Source organism: Amblyomma mixtum, chromosome 10 (assembly GCF_055824585.1).
Source record: "Amblyomma mixtum isolate Tamu chromosome 10, ASM5582458v1, whole genome shotgun sequence".
Lineage (NCBI taxonomy): Eukaryota > Metazoa > Arthropoda > Arachnida > Ixodida > Ixodidae > Amblyomma > Amblyomma mixtum.
Window position 1 is genome coordinate 136,831,463 of NC_143021.1, and position 16,761 is coordinate 136,848,223.

At 49.8% G+C, this 16,761-nt stretch overlaps 2 pseudogenes; both read right to left on the bottom strand.

Moving 5' to 3' along the window:
* Positions 1–11,903, bottom strand: LOC149327052 (G2/mitotic-specific cyclin-B2-like; annotated as a pseudogene).
* Positions 4,523–6,678, bottom strand: LOC149327053 (uncharacterized; annotated as a pseudogene).
* Positions 11,904–16,761: the final 4,858 nt, after the last annotated feature.

Sequence of the window (16,761 nt, forward strand, 5' to 3'; positions counted from 1 at the left end):
CTAAAAAGGAAAAGACAGTAAGGATTCAGTGGCATACCAGAGATTTTTCCTTCCTTGAAAGTGCATGGCGCAGTACAGAGCCGATGCGGCCTTCTTGGAGGGCTTTATCCAAGCCATGGTGTAGTCGACCAGGCACCCCTCCAGGATGTGCATAGCCGTCAGGTATTCCTGTTTGGTCGCCTGATCAGGAGAGGAAACGTGGTAGCCAGGAATTACTATTAAGAATCTCTACTTCAATTAAAAAGGCAACAACTCATCTGCACATGCCTGTGGACGAGACAAGAACTTATATCTGGCTATTTGTCTTCACAAGCAACTGGTCAGAAATAAAAGCAATAAACAAAAGCAAGAACGCGGCGCTGCCTGTCTGCTTGCCTGCTGCACGGGGAATTTAGGAGAAATTCAGGTTTTAAACCGAACTTGATGATAAATTAATGCTGGCCAGTGTGGGTAGATTACCACACTTTAATAAGTAAACAACATCCTTGGGCATCACAGCCCGATCCTTCCATTAAAATGCAGGGTGTGGAAAGCTTTCTACGCCAATTCCGTAAACAAGGCTGCAACTTCACGCATTGGATGAGAAGTTTTAAACTGAATTTCATCGGTTCTAGGCAGCCATTTCGGCTGCCAAAAAGCAACAAAATGCCGAGAAATGCATGTATGATTGACTGTACTGAGAACGAAATTTTTCTAGTGGCGTCCATAACATCCCTTTAGAGAAAAGCACACACCTAGTTGATCACTTCGTGTTTTCTTTATAACCATGTGCAAAACATTAGTATACATGCATCGCCACGTAGTTTTCGCCTGCGAGTGGGAAACAATTTATAATCGAATCCTTTTTTTTCGCATCCTACGGTTTCAGCTTTAAAAGCCAAAAAATCGCTCTGCTCAAAGCTGCCAACAAGTAACGCGAAACAAGAGAAATTCTGCAACATAATCGTTGCCTCGGGAAATTGTGTTCCGGCTCTTAAAGCAGGCGGGCATTATCATTGCAGTTAATATAGACGAGGAAGCAGGGATTATTTCGCAAATTTTCTCTAGCTTCATGTGCGATGTACGGACCTATGACGTCACACTCATCGCTCGTCTGTTGAAAAGAAACAAACCTCGATAAAACTGACTTAAAGGTCGTAGGCGAATACAACGCACTGGTCAATGTAGAGGATTGTCGTACGCTTCATTACAACGAACAAAACATGCAACCGAAGTTAGGTGGTTATGCTCCTATAAGAAAATATACGGAGGCGCCATAAGTAGTGGAGTACTGGACGTGCGGAACCGAGGAATACATACCGACACGCGATATTGAGCACTTCACCTTAATAAACCAAATTGTAGTTCAACGTCCCAAACCGACTCCGGCTATGAGGGACGCCGCAGTTAAGGGCTTCGGAAATTTCGACCATTTGGGGTTCTTTAACGTGCACTGGTGTCGAAAAACACACAGGTCTCTAGAATCAGTTTACTGAACCAAAATATGCTCTAACGAATTAGGTTCTAATCTTTCGAAGGCAAATCACCATGAACTGGAGCACAGTTAAGCGTCTGTACATCACCTGCGCTACTTTGTGTGCTCTACATGAAGGACTCAAACATCACCCCTCCTCTCGGAATCTCAAAACAGCGTGAATATAATGGTGCCCACGATACGACAGACTATTGTATGTTCTAACAGCTCAATTGTATCGAGCACCTATCCAACTCATTGCCAAATGGAGCCACGTCGTAGATTGCGAGCAGCAGTCAGTTAATGTGCAACATCCTCCGCAGATCGCTCTAAGCCAAGAATGCAACCGAGAGCACGACAGGCACCTACCTGAGCAGCCTTGCAGTTGCGACGCAGGAAGTCCAGGGGCAACGGCAGGTCCAGGGACCAATCCACAGCCCGGAGAATGTCCTCTTCGACGGCGCACAGTTCTCGCTCCGTCGTCTCTGCGAGGTAGGGACGGTAGTCGATGCGAGGTAGGAACGGTAGGGAAGGTGGTACTCGGGCTCTTTGTGCTTCACCGCAACACACAGTGCTGCAGCCCACAGCAGCTCCATCTGGCGCTTATCCACGGAGCGCATCTGCATAGGGAAAATCAGCAGAGGCCGGAGCACAGAACAGTCAAGAGACAGTCCTCAATCATAACTCCCAGTAGAACTTGTATAAACGTACAGATTCTTCCGGCACTCTAAAGGTCAACAAAACTGCAGAAAAACAGGCCTAAGTGCTTATTCATAAGCATTTTGCCTAGCTGCAAATCGCGTCTGGATCTGTAGTGCTATGGAGTGGAAAGCCCTTAGGTAAGCTCCAATGAACACAAAACGCGAACGAAGGGTAAACAATATGAAAAATGCAATGGAGCTAATAACAACAGCTCGCGTTTGTATAAACGATTCGCTCTTGACTACGTCCATATATGTACATACTTAGGACGTAAGCTATTTCGAATTCAAGCTCGAAACGCATCGAATGCATAACAGATGCAAGTCTCCCGGCAACTAAAACCATATCCACCAGTGAATGCCTTCAGTACGAGGCACTAACGGAAGCTGCAGCATCCATAGTTCCGACAACCAGCCAGCAGTGGAGGTGTGCTTTCACACAGCCGCAAACGGTAAACAAGCACAGTAAAGTTGCGCCGGTGGTGTTGGTCCGGTGGTTTCCAGCAACTGGATGCACCGCTAGAAGGGCTTCTCGATGAAGTGACTTCCAGGCGAAGCGATTCAGAGAGAAACGATGAACTTTTATACAGGCTATTTACAGATGGGTACAAGATTCAGTACGGCCAAACTATCGCGGCCGGCCTAGCCGACCGCCTGCACAGAGGCGAGGGACACCACGTCCCAACAGTCGAACTGGCGCGCCTTGCACCAGCTCTCAACGGCCGCTACTCCGCGCTCGGCCCGACCGAGCGCCTGACAGCTACGAGAAGCTAGAGCAAAAAAAAGCCCTCGGGCGCGGGTCTCTTCACGAGTTCACCCCGATCCGGCGCCCCTTTCCACACGCCAAATTTGAACTGTGTTACAGCTTCCCGCCGACATCAGTTTTAACGAATGGGAAAGCTCAGAACTGATGTCAGGGTTTCTCCCTCACCCCGAAATTCCTCCCTACGTGGTTGCGCAATCGCGCCAAGTGGACTGGATGCGCGCTAGACGTCGTGGGCCAACGGACACTTTTGGTTCCTAAACGTGCTGGCCTAGTATACCGCCCGTCGCGTAACACGACGAAACCGAGACCGTTCTCGCTTGTTTATGGCCGGCGGCTTCTCCCCCCGGGAGACAGGATTCCGGGAAGATGGGGGACAGGAGCCCAAGGTCGATGTCGCCAGAGAGCCCCGCCATCTGGAGTGGCAAGGGAAAACGCAAGAACGAACGGGGAGACCAACCGAAGAGCATGGGCGTTCGAGCCGCTCCTCCCCTTCCAACGGCACGCACTAAAACAAAACAAAACGAAACAAAACGGGACGCGCAGGCTAAGCCTCTGCCCTCTCGCGGAATGTTCGTAACACATGTACAAAAGAGGCGGCAGCGTGCCGAACCCTACACCTTCCCCCCAAGACTCGGCTAATCTATTAAGAGATAAGCCGAGGCAACAAACAACAAAAAGGGTTCGGCAAGTATAGCAGTTCAGTACATCGGCACGAGTAAGCTGCAGGAGCTTGTGGGCCAGCATGCCGCGGCCTTTCGTCACACACTTCACAGATACATGCTAGAGTCCACTAAACAAACACACACAGAAAACTACCACTTTCGCTGGGTTGGATCAGGGTGTGTCTCTTAAGTCCAACGGGTCAGTGTGCACTGTTCCCTGGTCCAGTTTCCCAGCGGTCACTGCGGGACGTCAGCCAGTGTACTATTCGAACAAGCGTTGGGGATCCTAGACAAGGCATCCGCGTCACCGTGGTCGACTCCCCTGCGATGCTCAATGTTAACATTGTAGCGTTGGAGCGCCAGAGCCCAGCGCGTAAGCTTTGCGCTTTGGGGCACGCTACTTCTAAGAAATGAGAGCGGATTGTAGTCAGTGATGGCTGTCACGGTGGCGGCAAACACCTACGTCTCAAACTTTTATTTAATGCCCAGAATAACCCGAATTCCTCCCTCTCGATTGCAGCCCCCCGAATTTGCAACGGTGTGGCTGGAGAAGGCTCTCGGCGCCTCAGTGCCGTGGCCAGAAAGCTGCACTAAACATGTGCGCACTGCTACTGCCAACGCGTCTGTAAAAAGCAGATACGGCTTTCGCGGGTCCAGAATGGCCAGTGAATTCGCCTCGCGCAGAGCTTTCGTTACGGCGTTCAAACATTTCGTAACAGGCAAACGCAGTTAAGGGTGGACTGGCCCCGGCCAACGCGACCGACGATTTCAGCGGTGTCCTCCCGGGTCGAACAGCCGCACTTGCCGTTTACGACCGAACATCCCTGCGGCACCGGCAGTGCGCGCAGTGACGATATTCCCCTTTCGCAGCGCTGTTTTTGCTTCAATTGTGACACCGGCCGTCAGCGCACTCAGGCCGCGGGTGCACTCTAGACGCACTTTAGTGCGCTGAGGGCCCTCTCACGCACGGCATTCTCAGCTTAAAGTGTGCCGGTGTTCCTTTGTTCTGGCCACTGTGACTGACGCATTCCCTGTCACCACTACTGCACTTCCTTTCATCTGGTAATCGCTCTGCTGCCTTATTGTCTGTACCTGCATTAGCTGTCTCAGAATCAGCTCTCAGCAGCTGCGACACGGATTCCTCGTGCGCCACCGCTGCTACTGAGGTCGCTGTTTGAACCACGTCATCGCTGCAACACACCTGATGCACTGTTTCCCCGTCGGTGGGCGACAAGAGCTCCCACGGGACACCAGCGCCTGTCCAGTCACTCGTGTCCTCATGCTCATGCGGTTCAGCGCAAATGTCTTCCACGCCCTCACGCGCGTCGGCTACCTGGCCACTTTCGACGACATCTTGCATGTCACCCAGCACGCTCTCGGGGCTCATCTCAGTACAGGCAGGTCGGGATTGCTGTTCTCTTTCAACCTGGATGTCTGACTCAGCTGCATCCGGCAACTCTGCGTCAACACTCTCTGAAGCACTTGACGGGACGCGCCATTCCACTCGCACGCTCTCAATTTCAACCGGCTTCATGCCGTCTCGACCAGCCGGCTCATCTGCAGCCTTGCTCTGCGCCTTACTGACATCTCTATCTGAAGGGGATGATCGGCTCCGAGTTTGCTCTAGTTCATTACTGTCAGCCATCCGCTGGGGTAGGGTTTCACATTCGAACGCCAAGACTGGCTCGGCGCCTTCGTCTGGCCCTGATTCATCCGGTCTGTCTTCACCTGGCGGCGACAGAGTTCCAACCGCCTGCACGAGACCCTCGCTGTCCGATTTGCGCGTGTCGTGCAGCTGTTCCCATGCGTCTGCCGAGATTAGACAATCGGCGTGCGTGAGCTTGTCAGTGAGCGCACACGTCACCGGTGTCGCATCGTCCACGTTTTCAATTAAGGAAGCACCTCGATACAGCTTCAACGGAACAACTGCCAGCTTCGCCTCTACTTTTTCTCCGAAGGCCGAGATGAGATAGATTGTCCCATTTGGGGATACAAACTCCTCAGGTAAAAGGCTTTCGCGCATTACGGTGATATCTGCGCCGGTGTCCACAATGGCGTTAATAACTGCTTCCCGACAGCTGATTTTAACGTCCCTGAGAGTTGGACGCGTGGTTTCCATGGCATGGGTGGACACGCGTGCCGTTAGCTTATCCTCGTGCGGCGGATGCTCTCGTTTGTCAGCTGGGTTCTCACGATCAAATGGGCAGTTCGCAACAATGTGCCGCCAGCTCCCGCATCGGAAACAGCCACCGATCGCGATGCCTTTCTCTTTTCTCCTCCTGGCCTGACTGCAGCCCTTACGTCTCCTCGTTCTGCCCCAGGCTTCTGCACAGGTGGGGACCCAGTCCTTGGTTTTGGGCAGTTGTAAAAACCCTTAAAGCTGTCGGCTTTCCTCTGTGCGCTTCCCTTCCCGGCGGCTTCCTCGTACGTCTGTAGCAATGCGGCTATCTCATCCGCGTTCAGCCATTTCTCACCCTCGCGTAGCTTGACATATTTGAGAGCTTCTTCTGATAGCCCCTCTTTGAGCTGGTCGGCAACCAAGAGTTTCAGAAGTCCGTCAAAAGTCGACACGCCCCGAGACTTTAAATAAAAATTTAAATAACTCTGGACGCGTGTGACAAAACCCTTCCAAGTTTCTTCGCGCCCCTTGGTGGCCCCTGAAAACCGCCTTTGGTACTCTGCGGCTGAAAGTTTCAACTCGTCTAGGACCACCGTCTTCAACTTATCGTAGTCCCTGTGCTGTTCTGCGGTGAACCGAGTCGACAAGTAAGTCACCCAGTGTTCCTTCGGAACGTTGTAAGCCCTGAGCGAGCATTCCACTGATTCAAACCAGACGGGCACTTCACCGTCTGCAGGCAATTGGGGAAACGCGCCGGCGAGTAGCTTAGTGTACTGTCTCAACCGCTCGTCTTCGGAAGGCGCAGCATTCTGGCTTCGAGCACGAATGATTTACATCTCAAGCTCCAAGGCTTTTATCTTTTTTTCGTGCAATTCCAGCTCTTTATCAATATTTTGGCCACGCCGTGACCTCGAGCCCCCATTGCTGCCCTTGTGACCACCGTCCCCACTGTCACCACTGTCACAATCGCCGTTCATTGTGGATGCCTTGTCGGGCTTAAGATGCCCAAATCGGGTTATCATTAACTACGCCCGCCGTAGTCAAACAGCGACCGCCAAGAAAACAAAGGAACCAGGGAACTCACTCGGAGCTGCTCGCAGTGTCCTCTTTTCGGGCAAGAATGGCGTCGACCTCTAAACAGGTGCCGACCGAAGCCGCTAGCTGCTGCCGTTACTCGGGGATGCCACTTGGCGTCCGCTGAAGGTCGTGTCCGCTTCAATTTCCCAATTGCCGCCGTTGCTCAGGGATGCACCCTGTGTCCGCTGAAGGCCTTGTCTTCGGCGTTTCACGCCCGATGCTCCTCGCACCTTCGTACCCTTAGCCTGTCGTCCACTCGGTATCTCGCCTTGGATACCGAACTTCGTCCTCTCCTGGGGGCCGCTGCAGTGCACCAGTCCTGTCGACTGCGCCAGTAAAGTTGTGCCGGTGGTGTTGGTCCGGTGGTTTCCAGCAACTGGATGCAGCGCTTGAAGGGCTTCTCGATGAAGTGACTTCCAGGCGAAGCGATTCAGAGAGAAACGATGAACTTTTATACAGGCTATTTACAGATGGGTACAAGATTCAGTACGGCCAAACTATCGCGGCCAGCCTAGCCGACCGCCTGCACAGAGGCGAAGGACACCACGTCCCAACAGTCGAACTGGCGCGCCTTGCACCAGCTCTCAACGGCGGCTACTCCGCGCTCGGCCCGACCGAGCGCCTGACAGCTACGAGAAGCTAGAGCAAAAAAAAAGCCCTCGGGCGCGGGTCTCTTCACGAGTTCACCCCGATCCCGCGCCCCTTTCCACACGCCAAATTTGAACTGTGTTACAGCTTCCCGCCTGACATCATTTTAACGAATGGGAAAGCTCAGAACTGATGTCAGGGTTTCTCCCTCACCCCGAAAGTCCTCCCTACGTGGTTGCGCAATCCTCCGCCAAGTGGACCGGATGCGCGCTAGACGTCTGGGGCCAACGGACACTTTCGGTTCCTAAACGTGCTGGCCTAGTATACCGCCCGTCGCGTAACGCGACGAAACCGAGACCGTTCTCGCTTGTTTATGGCTGGCGGCTTCTCCCCCCGGGAGACAGGATTCCGGGAAGATGGGGGACAGGAGCCCAAGGTGGATGTCGGCAGAGAGCCCCGCCATCTGGAGTGGCAAGGGAAAACGCAAGAACGAACGGGGAGACCAACCGAAGAGCATGGGCGTTCGAGCCGCTCCTCCCCTTCCAACGGCACGCACTAAAACAAAACAAAACGAAACAAAACGGGACGCGCAGCCTAAGCCACTGCCCTCTCGCGGAATGTTCGTAACACATGTACAAAAAGAGGCGGCAGCGTGCCGAACTCTACAAGCACCATGAGTATGGCAAAGTGTTTACACAGCTCGATTCTTTACGAATCCAGGAGTAGGAACAATAAAATCTGCAGATGCCTTGTTGTAAGACACAGGAGCTTACAAAACTGAGAGAAAGAATTGCATCGAAAAAGGCACCACAGATGAGACAAATAATGTGAAATTCGCATGGAAACGCCCTCGTGTTCTGTATGATGCAAGGCTCATGTCGTTTTCCGGTGAAACGTAACGCTAAGACATCATTCGCCTGATCCATCGCGGAATTCGTTCGTATTTGTATCGGCATTCAATTTTCTAATACTGCACTTTCGTTTTGGGCGCTGCTTGTGAACGCGGTTCAAAGGTAGACAGAAGCTTTGCTTACCTGCAAGTAGCGATCCGCGAGGGAGACATCGAGAAAAAGCGTCTCCGGCGAGAACTGCAGCACGTTGCGGGTCCCGATGAGCCAGTGAACATTGCGCTCCCGTACTGAGCGATCCACCACTTTTTGGCCGCTCAAAAATAACGGTTCGATGGGCCATTTTGTCTGCAATGGAGAGGAATGAAAAAGGACATTCTAAGAGACTAGCTCCAAGAACTAAGTTTAGAATAATAATGTCACACATAATGCAAAAAAGCAATCTGATCTCGTCTCCAAGGCATTTAGAGGTCCACCGATAGAGAATAATTAACAGTGTCATTGAGCCAAAGTGCGACTGCTACCCAAGTGTCACAAGGAGATGTTGAGAACTCAAGCCCTAGACCCTAAATGTCAGCAGCAAACAAGAGGTTCTAATTTCGTGTTATGCGAAATGTAGTTCGCCCAGTTTATCAAGCAGCACACTGACACAAAAACATAATGCATTCAAGACAGAAACACGCACAAATCGTACGTACATTGCTTATATAATTTCCTCTTCCTTTCATGCAGACGCTTGCGAGTGTACAATAAAGGGAAATGTATATCACAGCGAAATTGGGGGTGGAGTACCAAGGCTGTTCGTTGTGTAGATTCCTGAAGAACTTAGTTTGGACAAGAGAAAGATGACTGCGTGTGACAGTGATGTGTGGCGTATGCAAGATGAGGTGGTGTTCCTGCTACCGGCTGAGGGAACGCTTATAAAAAATGTTTTTCAAAGAGTTTTCTTAGCTCACATTGCATCCCTGAGGTTCTTCTTTGGTGAAGTGATGCACATTATAGAGCAAAATATGCGAGGAGAAAAGTTAACTTTACATCAGTGTGTCTTTAAAACGCCGCGATACGAGTTGAGGGAGTAACTTCGGGCTGTTCAAAAAAGGTTTAAGCTCTGCCAGCAGAAATACGTATAAAATAAAAATTTTCCGCAGTATTCACGGAGTACTTTTTCTGATCGGTTAATAACATATAACATAATGATACAGCCAATTCCAGACTATGCAAAAGTTATTCGGAACCCTTTACACAAACTAACATAAAAAAATCTAGAGGAGGTGCAAAAAAAAAAAAGCTCTGTGGATATTTTACATTAACCACTGTAGCACCTCCGAAAGATAACTTTTAAACGAGCCAACTTGCATCTATATACAACGTAATCGAGTTTCCCGACAAAACTATCGCATGAACCCGGCTTTTCCTCGAACGGCAAAGTTTTCGACTTTATTTCAAGCTCCAATTCCATTTCTAGCCGTGCGCACAATGTGAATATGACTGCCGCAAAATAAAAAGCTTTAAAGGATCACAGACCGGGAGGTGCAATTGATATTTTGTTGTTTTTTCCGATTCGCCTTATTATTCACACTCTTGCTCAGTTAAGCCGATTTCAAATTTCACAACATGATACCATGTCAGAGAATTCTATCGGTCAAATCCTTTTTTTTTTTGCTTATTAATAGAGCAGTAGCAGGAAGATGTATTTGGCATCTTTTCTTTGTGCCGCTATCTGAACACAAGGAGAAAAAAGACAAGAGTACAATTCACAGTGCGCTATAGCTCAGCAGTGCTGGACCATTTTGTTGACCCGCACCAACCGCCGTAAGAACGTCGTGCCATAAAGGAAGCTTTCGTACTAGTGGCTATTCATCAGAGTGATCAGTTAATATGGCTCATTAAAAGTAATACGAGGTACTTACCTCTTCTAAGAATATGTCATCATTTGCATGACTGTCCTGCATTCGGGAGGTGGAGTACGTTTCTGATTGACGGACAAGATTCGTGGCCGACGGTCTTTCGCTTAGCACGCGGAGGAATACTCCCGTCGGATCCGAGAACAGTGCCCGGGACGCTGTTTCATCCGCATCTTGGGTGCAGCTCTGTATGATGAGGCAAGAATGGAAAAAGCAAGATAGCAAAATGGCGACCATTACAATAGTCGCAGTTATCAAGGCGTCTCGATCTAACCGGTTAAGTTTTACTGAAGGCTGTCGAAATCGCCCTGTTGATCGTCATGCGCACTTCCATTGTGCGGTTATTAATAATCATGCATGGTTTTTAAAGTGACGAGCGTAACATGCGGTCAAGGCTCCATACGTATGTTTCCTTTACTTCCCTAGCATTCCTGAACGGAATTTTCGAAATAGGGATGAACCCGATTGCTCTTCGAAAATCAGCTTTCCAGAAAATACTGTTTTTCTTTGTTCACAAAGCTGAGAGGGTGCAGCAAACATTATCTGCGGATATCTAGAGCTTATCCCAGAGATGTGTCTTCTGTCCAGTGGGGATCTTAAACCTATTTTAACACCACCTTTCATGAGGGTGAATTGTGGACAAATTTGAAAAGAAAGATTAGGAAACGAGAGACGCCTTATCGGGTCACTTCATTAAACGCTGCCCACTAATAAAGCCACCATGATCGAAAGGCCATTGAGGGTCGATAATCACTGCCGAAATGCTGAAATTTTTCGCAATGTAAACAAAGTCAAGCCAATTTTGCTCTTACGCATGAGTGCTCGGCAGAAGTTTGGTATCATAGACGAAAAAATATTTTCAACAGACTGGAACCAGAAAAGTTTAAGTGGCCAATAATTTTTCGTACGACCCTCGATATCTGTGTGTTTTTTTTTTTACAGAATGAGCAAGAAATGCCACACTGTTTGTCAAGCAGACCAAAGAACAATTTTAGAAACTGCCTCGTGCTGCTGAAAATGGTACTGAAAAGCCCGAACTGACGAATTTATTTCCGAGTGACCCGAATTGAACCTTCGAAACATATTGCGTCACCTCAATCTCCCGAATTCTGGAAAAAATAACATCGGAAAACCAACTACGTATGTATAATGCGCATTTAATAGGACTACGAAACGTAGGGAAGAGGTGCATTTGCTCCATTGGAAAATTGGAAGGGTGTATAGTCGGGGACAAAAGTCTCCGGACAACGTGTTCCTCAGACGAAATCTTATAGCTCTGCTATCAGACAACGGCTGGAAACTGCACTTGTGGAGATGAAAGAACAAAAATTTAAATTTTACTTCCACAAGTGCGGTCTCCAGCCGGCGAATAACAAGCAGAGCTACGGCTTCGTTAGAGGAACTCGTGGTCCGGAGACTTTTGTCCCCGACTGTACATTTCATCTTACCCCTGCAACTTTCGCCCGCAAGACGGAGTTTCGTCCAACATTCCTTTCCGATTTGCAGACAATTTCGCCCTCCACGTGGAGTCGATCGGGAGGGAACCGAGATTTCCTCCATCTAGCGCATGTTCCCTCTCATTAAAATGACGAAAGCTTATCGAGATGAATATCAGAAAAGTCTGAACAAACCTGCGATTCCAACAGAGCGCGCATTAATGTGAGAACGCCAGCACTGCCAGGCTTCAACAAACGCATACATGAAATTAAATGATAACTTCTACGCCGACAAATGAACACAGCAGGATTAACTCACCTCAAGAACTGATGGGCTGAAGCTCGCCATAATGCAGGATGAGTCTCGAGGCTGCTTTCACGCCAACTGCACGTTTGAAATCAACTAGTGACCAGCCCAGTGCAACAGCTGTTTGAAAAGTGCGTAGTCTCTCCTGCGGCCCAGGTCACGTGTGGAAGAAGGAGAGAATTGATAGAGAGGAAGTGGAAAGGAGAATGTCTGGGCAGGTCACTATTGGTGAAGCTGGTAAGAGGAGCGAAAGACGAGATAAAAAAGAAGAGGATAAAGAAAAAGCGGATGGAATATCCTTCTTTTGTCACCCGCCCTCCCCGCCCATGCAGTGGACCGTAAAAAATGCGTCACGGCGTTTGCCTATTCCTCGAAATTTCCAAGTTCGAAAGCACCCACACGAATTTCCTGTGTCAGTTTACCTTTTTTCAATAGATGCCAGCTTAAAATGGGGGAAGAGTTCTCTGTAGGTGCTCTTCCAACTATGCCATTTCACAGAACAAGCTGACCAAGTGTCCACAGCTGACTCATGCCTATGCTCTCCGGAAGCCAGAACTGCTCTTGACTCCTATATTCCGGGAAACTCTTCTTGGCAGTGCTGCGGAGGAGGGGCAGTAAGGGAAGGATAGGGGTGGGCTGCTGATTCATCGGAATAAAGGGGAAAGGGAGAATCTCTTTGTGGTGCCGGCACCGCAAAATCTAAGACAGGCCAATTTTTGCCGATTGCTTCCGTGCTTAGAGAACAGCAACGCTTAGTGAATACGCGTCGTTCGATGTGGGAAAGCGCGCGAGGTTCAAACAGGTTAGAGGTGTCATAAACGCACTGTTTTCTAATTTATGCAGTAATTCTAATTCAAGCGCATACAAACAAAACTAAAAATAATTACATTTTAGGGAGTAACCTTGAGAGTGCCGCCCGAGATGGCGCTCGACGTGGAAACCAAAAAAAAGTGAAAAATATCTTTTGTACGTAAAGCTTGTTTCGGTTGTTATATGGGAATTCAGCGCTGCAGCAATACAACGAGATATACGAAAGAAAAATCTTTTAATATTTTATTTTTAGGATTTCTCTTCTTGACCACTGTTTCAATACTTCAGGCATCCTATAAAAAAACTGTCTATTGCCCCAGTACACAACTATCACAGCAGTATGACAGGTTAGAATTATTGGGTGACTCCTGGAGTCGTATCACGGGATGCGGCGCAAGGCCAGAGGTAAATTTATTTGTCAGTCTTGGTGGCGGGAGGGATGAAAGGCAAGAGGGGGGGGGGCTGCTTAACCTTCCTAACCTAACCTACCCTAACAAAAAGTAAACCCTTGTTAAAAGTTTTTATCGAGACCCGAACAAGAAGCTAATTACGAGATAAATTATAAGTCAGACAGTTACGAATCATCTGGCTTCTCTGATTCATTCAAACGATAAAAACTCAATTTCGTCGCTATTGTGAGTAGTGAACGGCGTAATACGGGACGCCGCATACAATGACCCATTTTTCTTGTTCTTTCAAGTCATAACAAACTTAAGCTTTTAACTTTGTTTTGAGCGACGTTTTTCACACAGCCTCTGCAGCAGATTAATAAACCATCGAGGATTGCTTGCAAAGCCCACATTATGGGCAGCAATCATGAAAGCAATCACATTTTATATCTACTCCAGTAATCGAAGTCATCTTTCGAAGGAGAGATAACTCTGCGTACATTCCCTCTGCAGTCGAATCTCAAGAGAGGGTGCACAATCAAGTTTATTTAAATCAGCGTAACCGTGTCGGTTACTCGTAGTGATAGTTATAAGCAGCGCGACAAAGCGGAGACAACAAATAGCACACACAAGACAACAGCACTAATGCACATCAAGAACAAAGCGGCTTTTGCCCGTCAGAGTACCGCCTTCCAGCCGAAGGCATCGGCCGATTCTCCTGAGCCTGCTAGTGCGACAATGAAGAAAGTGGAAGATGAAGGAAAAAATGGCTGAGGCTTAGCTAAGGTTAAGCCTTGTCAGATGCGAAGCATATTGATGGCTAGGCTTGGTAATACATGGCTTTCCTTGGTTGAATACTTGGTCATTTTAATACAACCACTAGAAGCCTTCGTCGTGGGGGAAGACAACGGCATGGCTACAGCGGAACGCCGACTAACCCCGAGACGCGCGTTGGGTGAGCGCCTGGATTGCCACGGAAGCCGCATCCGCCTGCCCGGTGGAGCGAGCGTTTCACCTACACCGAGTGTGAACGCGCGTTCGAAATGCGCGGGAATGCCGCTCGAGGACATTCCGGCGCCTGTGCGATGGCATCGTTCTCCCTCTCCCAGCGCGTGACGGCGATCTGTCGTGACGTCATCGTGTCACGTGGTTGGTCGCGGACAGCTCCGAGCGACGGCGCGAGGTGGGGGACCTGTTTCTCATCTGTCATGACGTCACCGCGTCACGTGGTGTCACATCATCGTGTCACGTGGTTGGACGCGTACAGCCACGGTGACGGCGTGGGGCATAGCTCTAGCAATATGCTTCGCATAAAATACCCCCACCCCCTCCCCTGCTCGCTGATTATCACGCGGCTCCCTCCATTTTCATACCGGCAGGATCAAGAGAATCCACGTTCTCCATTGGGTCGAAGGGGTTCCTTTCACGGGGAAAAGCCGTTCCGTTCTATAGTTTCATCCGGCTCTCGGCTAGGGTGTAGGAAGAAACGTGCCCAGAAAAAACTTCCCCGTAACATACATCCCCGGAAAAAAGGTCCTCTGAGGAAGCACCGTCTAAGAAAAATGTCCCCAAGTGAAGAAAAAAGTTTCTCCCGCAACCCACCTGAGAGAAAATTGCCGTCTTTATTAGACTCTTCTTTGGATTTGAGAATAGATGTAGGCATTGTTGTGTTTCTACCCCCCCCCCCCTAACTCTCTTTGTGTGTTCCCGTCACACCTGTGTCCACTCGGACCACGTGGGCCCGATCATGCAGCTACCGTGAACATTCATCGAGGTCGACAACCTCGCGACGACCATGGGAAGTTGGATGCTTGGAATGCCCCTCCGAGCCTCAGCGGATTAGTGTAGCAGGAATGTCAAAGGCCATTGTCAGCAGTAATCCCAGCGAAATTCCTTGAGCAGAGTGCAGCGGCGACGAAGGCAGGCGAGGCCCAGGAGCTATTGTCCGAGCAACCACCGTGAATGCGGAGGCGACCTGGCGGCGCCGGTCACGCTGGCGGATAATTGAAGAATTCTGTGTCCCCGACTCGCGTTCTGGGCAATCGGCGGGGAGGCAAGTTCATTCCCCTGCTGGAGGACTTCGGGAGATTCCTTTCCCGCAGTGCTGGATGAGTCAGCATTCTCCCCCTCTCATCGGCCCAGCTGTGGGAGAGTGGAAAAGCTCGCACCTGCCCAGCCGTGGGTGGTGACAAGAACGTCCCCTTCGGTCCATCCGATTGGACAGTGCTCGTCGACCATTATTCCCCAGCCAGGGATCTGGGGAAACCGAACGATATTTAACTCGGCCGTGAGTGTGGCCGAGAGAAGCCTGCTAGCTCCAGTCGACTACGGTTGACGAAGACGTTCCCCTTCCACTGAGAGCCATTCTCAGTCCCGCTCTGTGTAAATAATGTAAATAAGTGTATAAAGCGTTTTTCCTTCACTTCCCCTACACCCCGTCTCCGGCCCACGTTCCTTCCTCCTTCGGCACTGCGGCGGTGCTCCTGGACGCGATGCCTGGTGGGACACGCTTCTAGCATCGACAAATATATCAACTGGTGGCAGCGGTGGGATCTTCCACGCTTGGTCCTGGCTTCAGCAGTGGTGAGCGTTTGACTTTCTTTAAGAATCTGCCAGGCTTGATAACTCTGGAAATTTATCACTACCTGTAGATTGTTTTTCTGCACGTGCTCGCTTAAGCATTTCACGTAGCAGCTTATTTTATGAAAGTCCTCGTTCGGAAGTTGCCATGGATTTGAGCAAGCTAAAGAAGTCAGAGTTGATGTTGCTGTGTGAAAAGCTGGGTATTGAGGCCAGGAAAAGTCACAGAAAGCCGCAGCTGATTGAGGCTATTAAGGAATGTGGTGCTAAGGAGGGAGACAAAATTTGGGAGACCTGGGAAGTCATTCAGGAGGGAATCAGGAACGCTAAGGAGGAGGCCGACAGGGTTGAAAAAGAACGCAAGGAGGAGGCCGACAGGGTTGAAAGGGAACGCAAGGAGAAGGCCGTCAGGGTTGAAAAAGAACGCCTTTACCGCAAGGAAGCCGCTAAGGAGGAGGCTGACAGGATAGAAAAAGAACGCCTTTACCGCAGGGAAGCCGCTAAAAAGGAGGCTGACAGGATAGAAAAAGAACGCCTTTACCGCAAGGAAGCCGCTAAGGAAGAGGCTGACAGGATAGAAAAAGAACATCTTCGTCTCAAGGAAGCCGATGAAAGGCAACTTGCTTTAATGCGTTTGGAGTTGCAAAATTTACTGGCGAAGCGCGCCGAGAGGAATTCGACATTAAATCAGGAGATTTCGGCGCGAAGTGAAATTAAAATCGTGAATGAAAACTGCGTGTCTTTGCCCATTGCCCGCGTCGCAAACGAGAGCCCGCTCGGGGTGCGTCTGACCGAGGCAGCCATCTCCCAAAACCTGCCTAAGCAGCATCCCTCGATTTTCTCAAATCGCTTGGATATGCTGCCCCAAGAAAAAGGCCTTTGTTTTGGAGATAACGCTGCGAAGGTCCTTACCATTTCGAAGGCTCGTGAGGTCGCGGCGCCAGCAGAGCACGTGGTTGAACAGGGCAAACCTGAACCTGTAAGCCCGAAGCCTGTAAATTCTCACGGTGATGAGCTAGAGCAGGCTTTATTGCAAACTGTGGATGAGACGAACGCCGGCGACTTAAGCCGTGACGGCTCCGCGTTACCTAATGACGAGCCAGCCCAGGACTTACTCACTA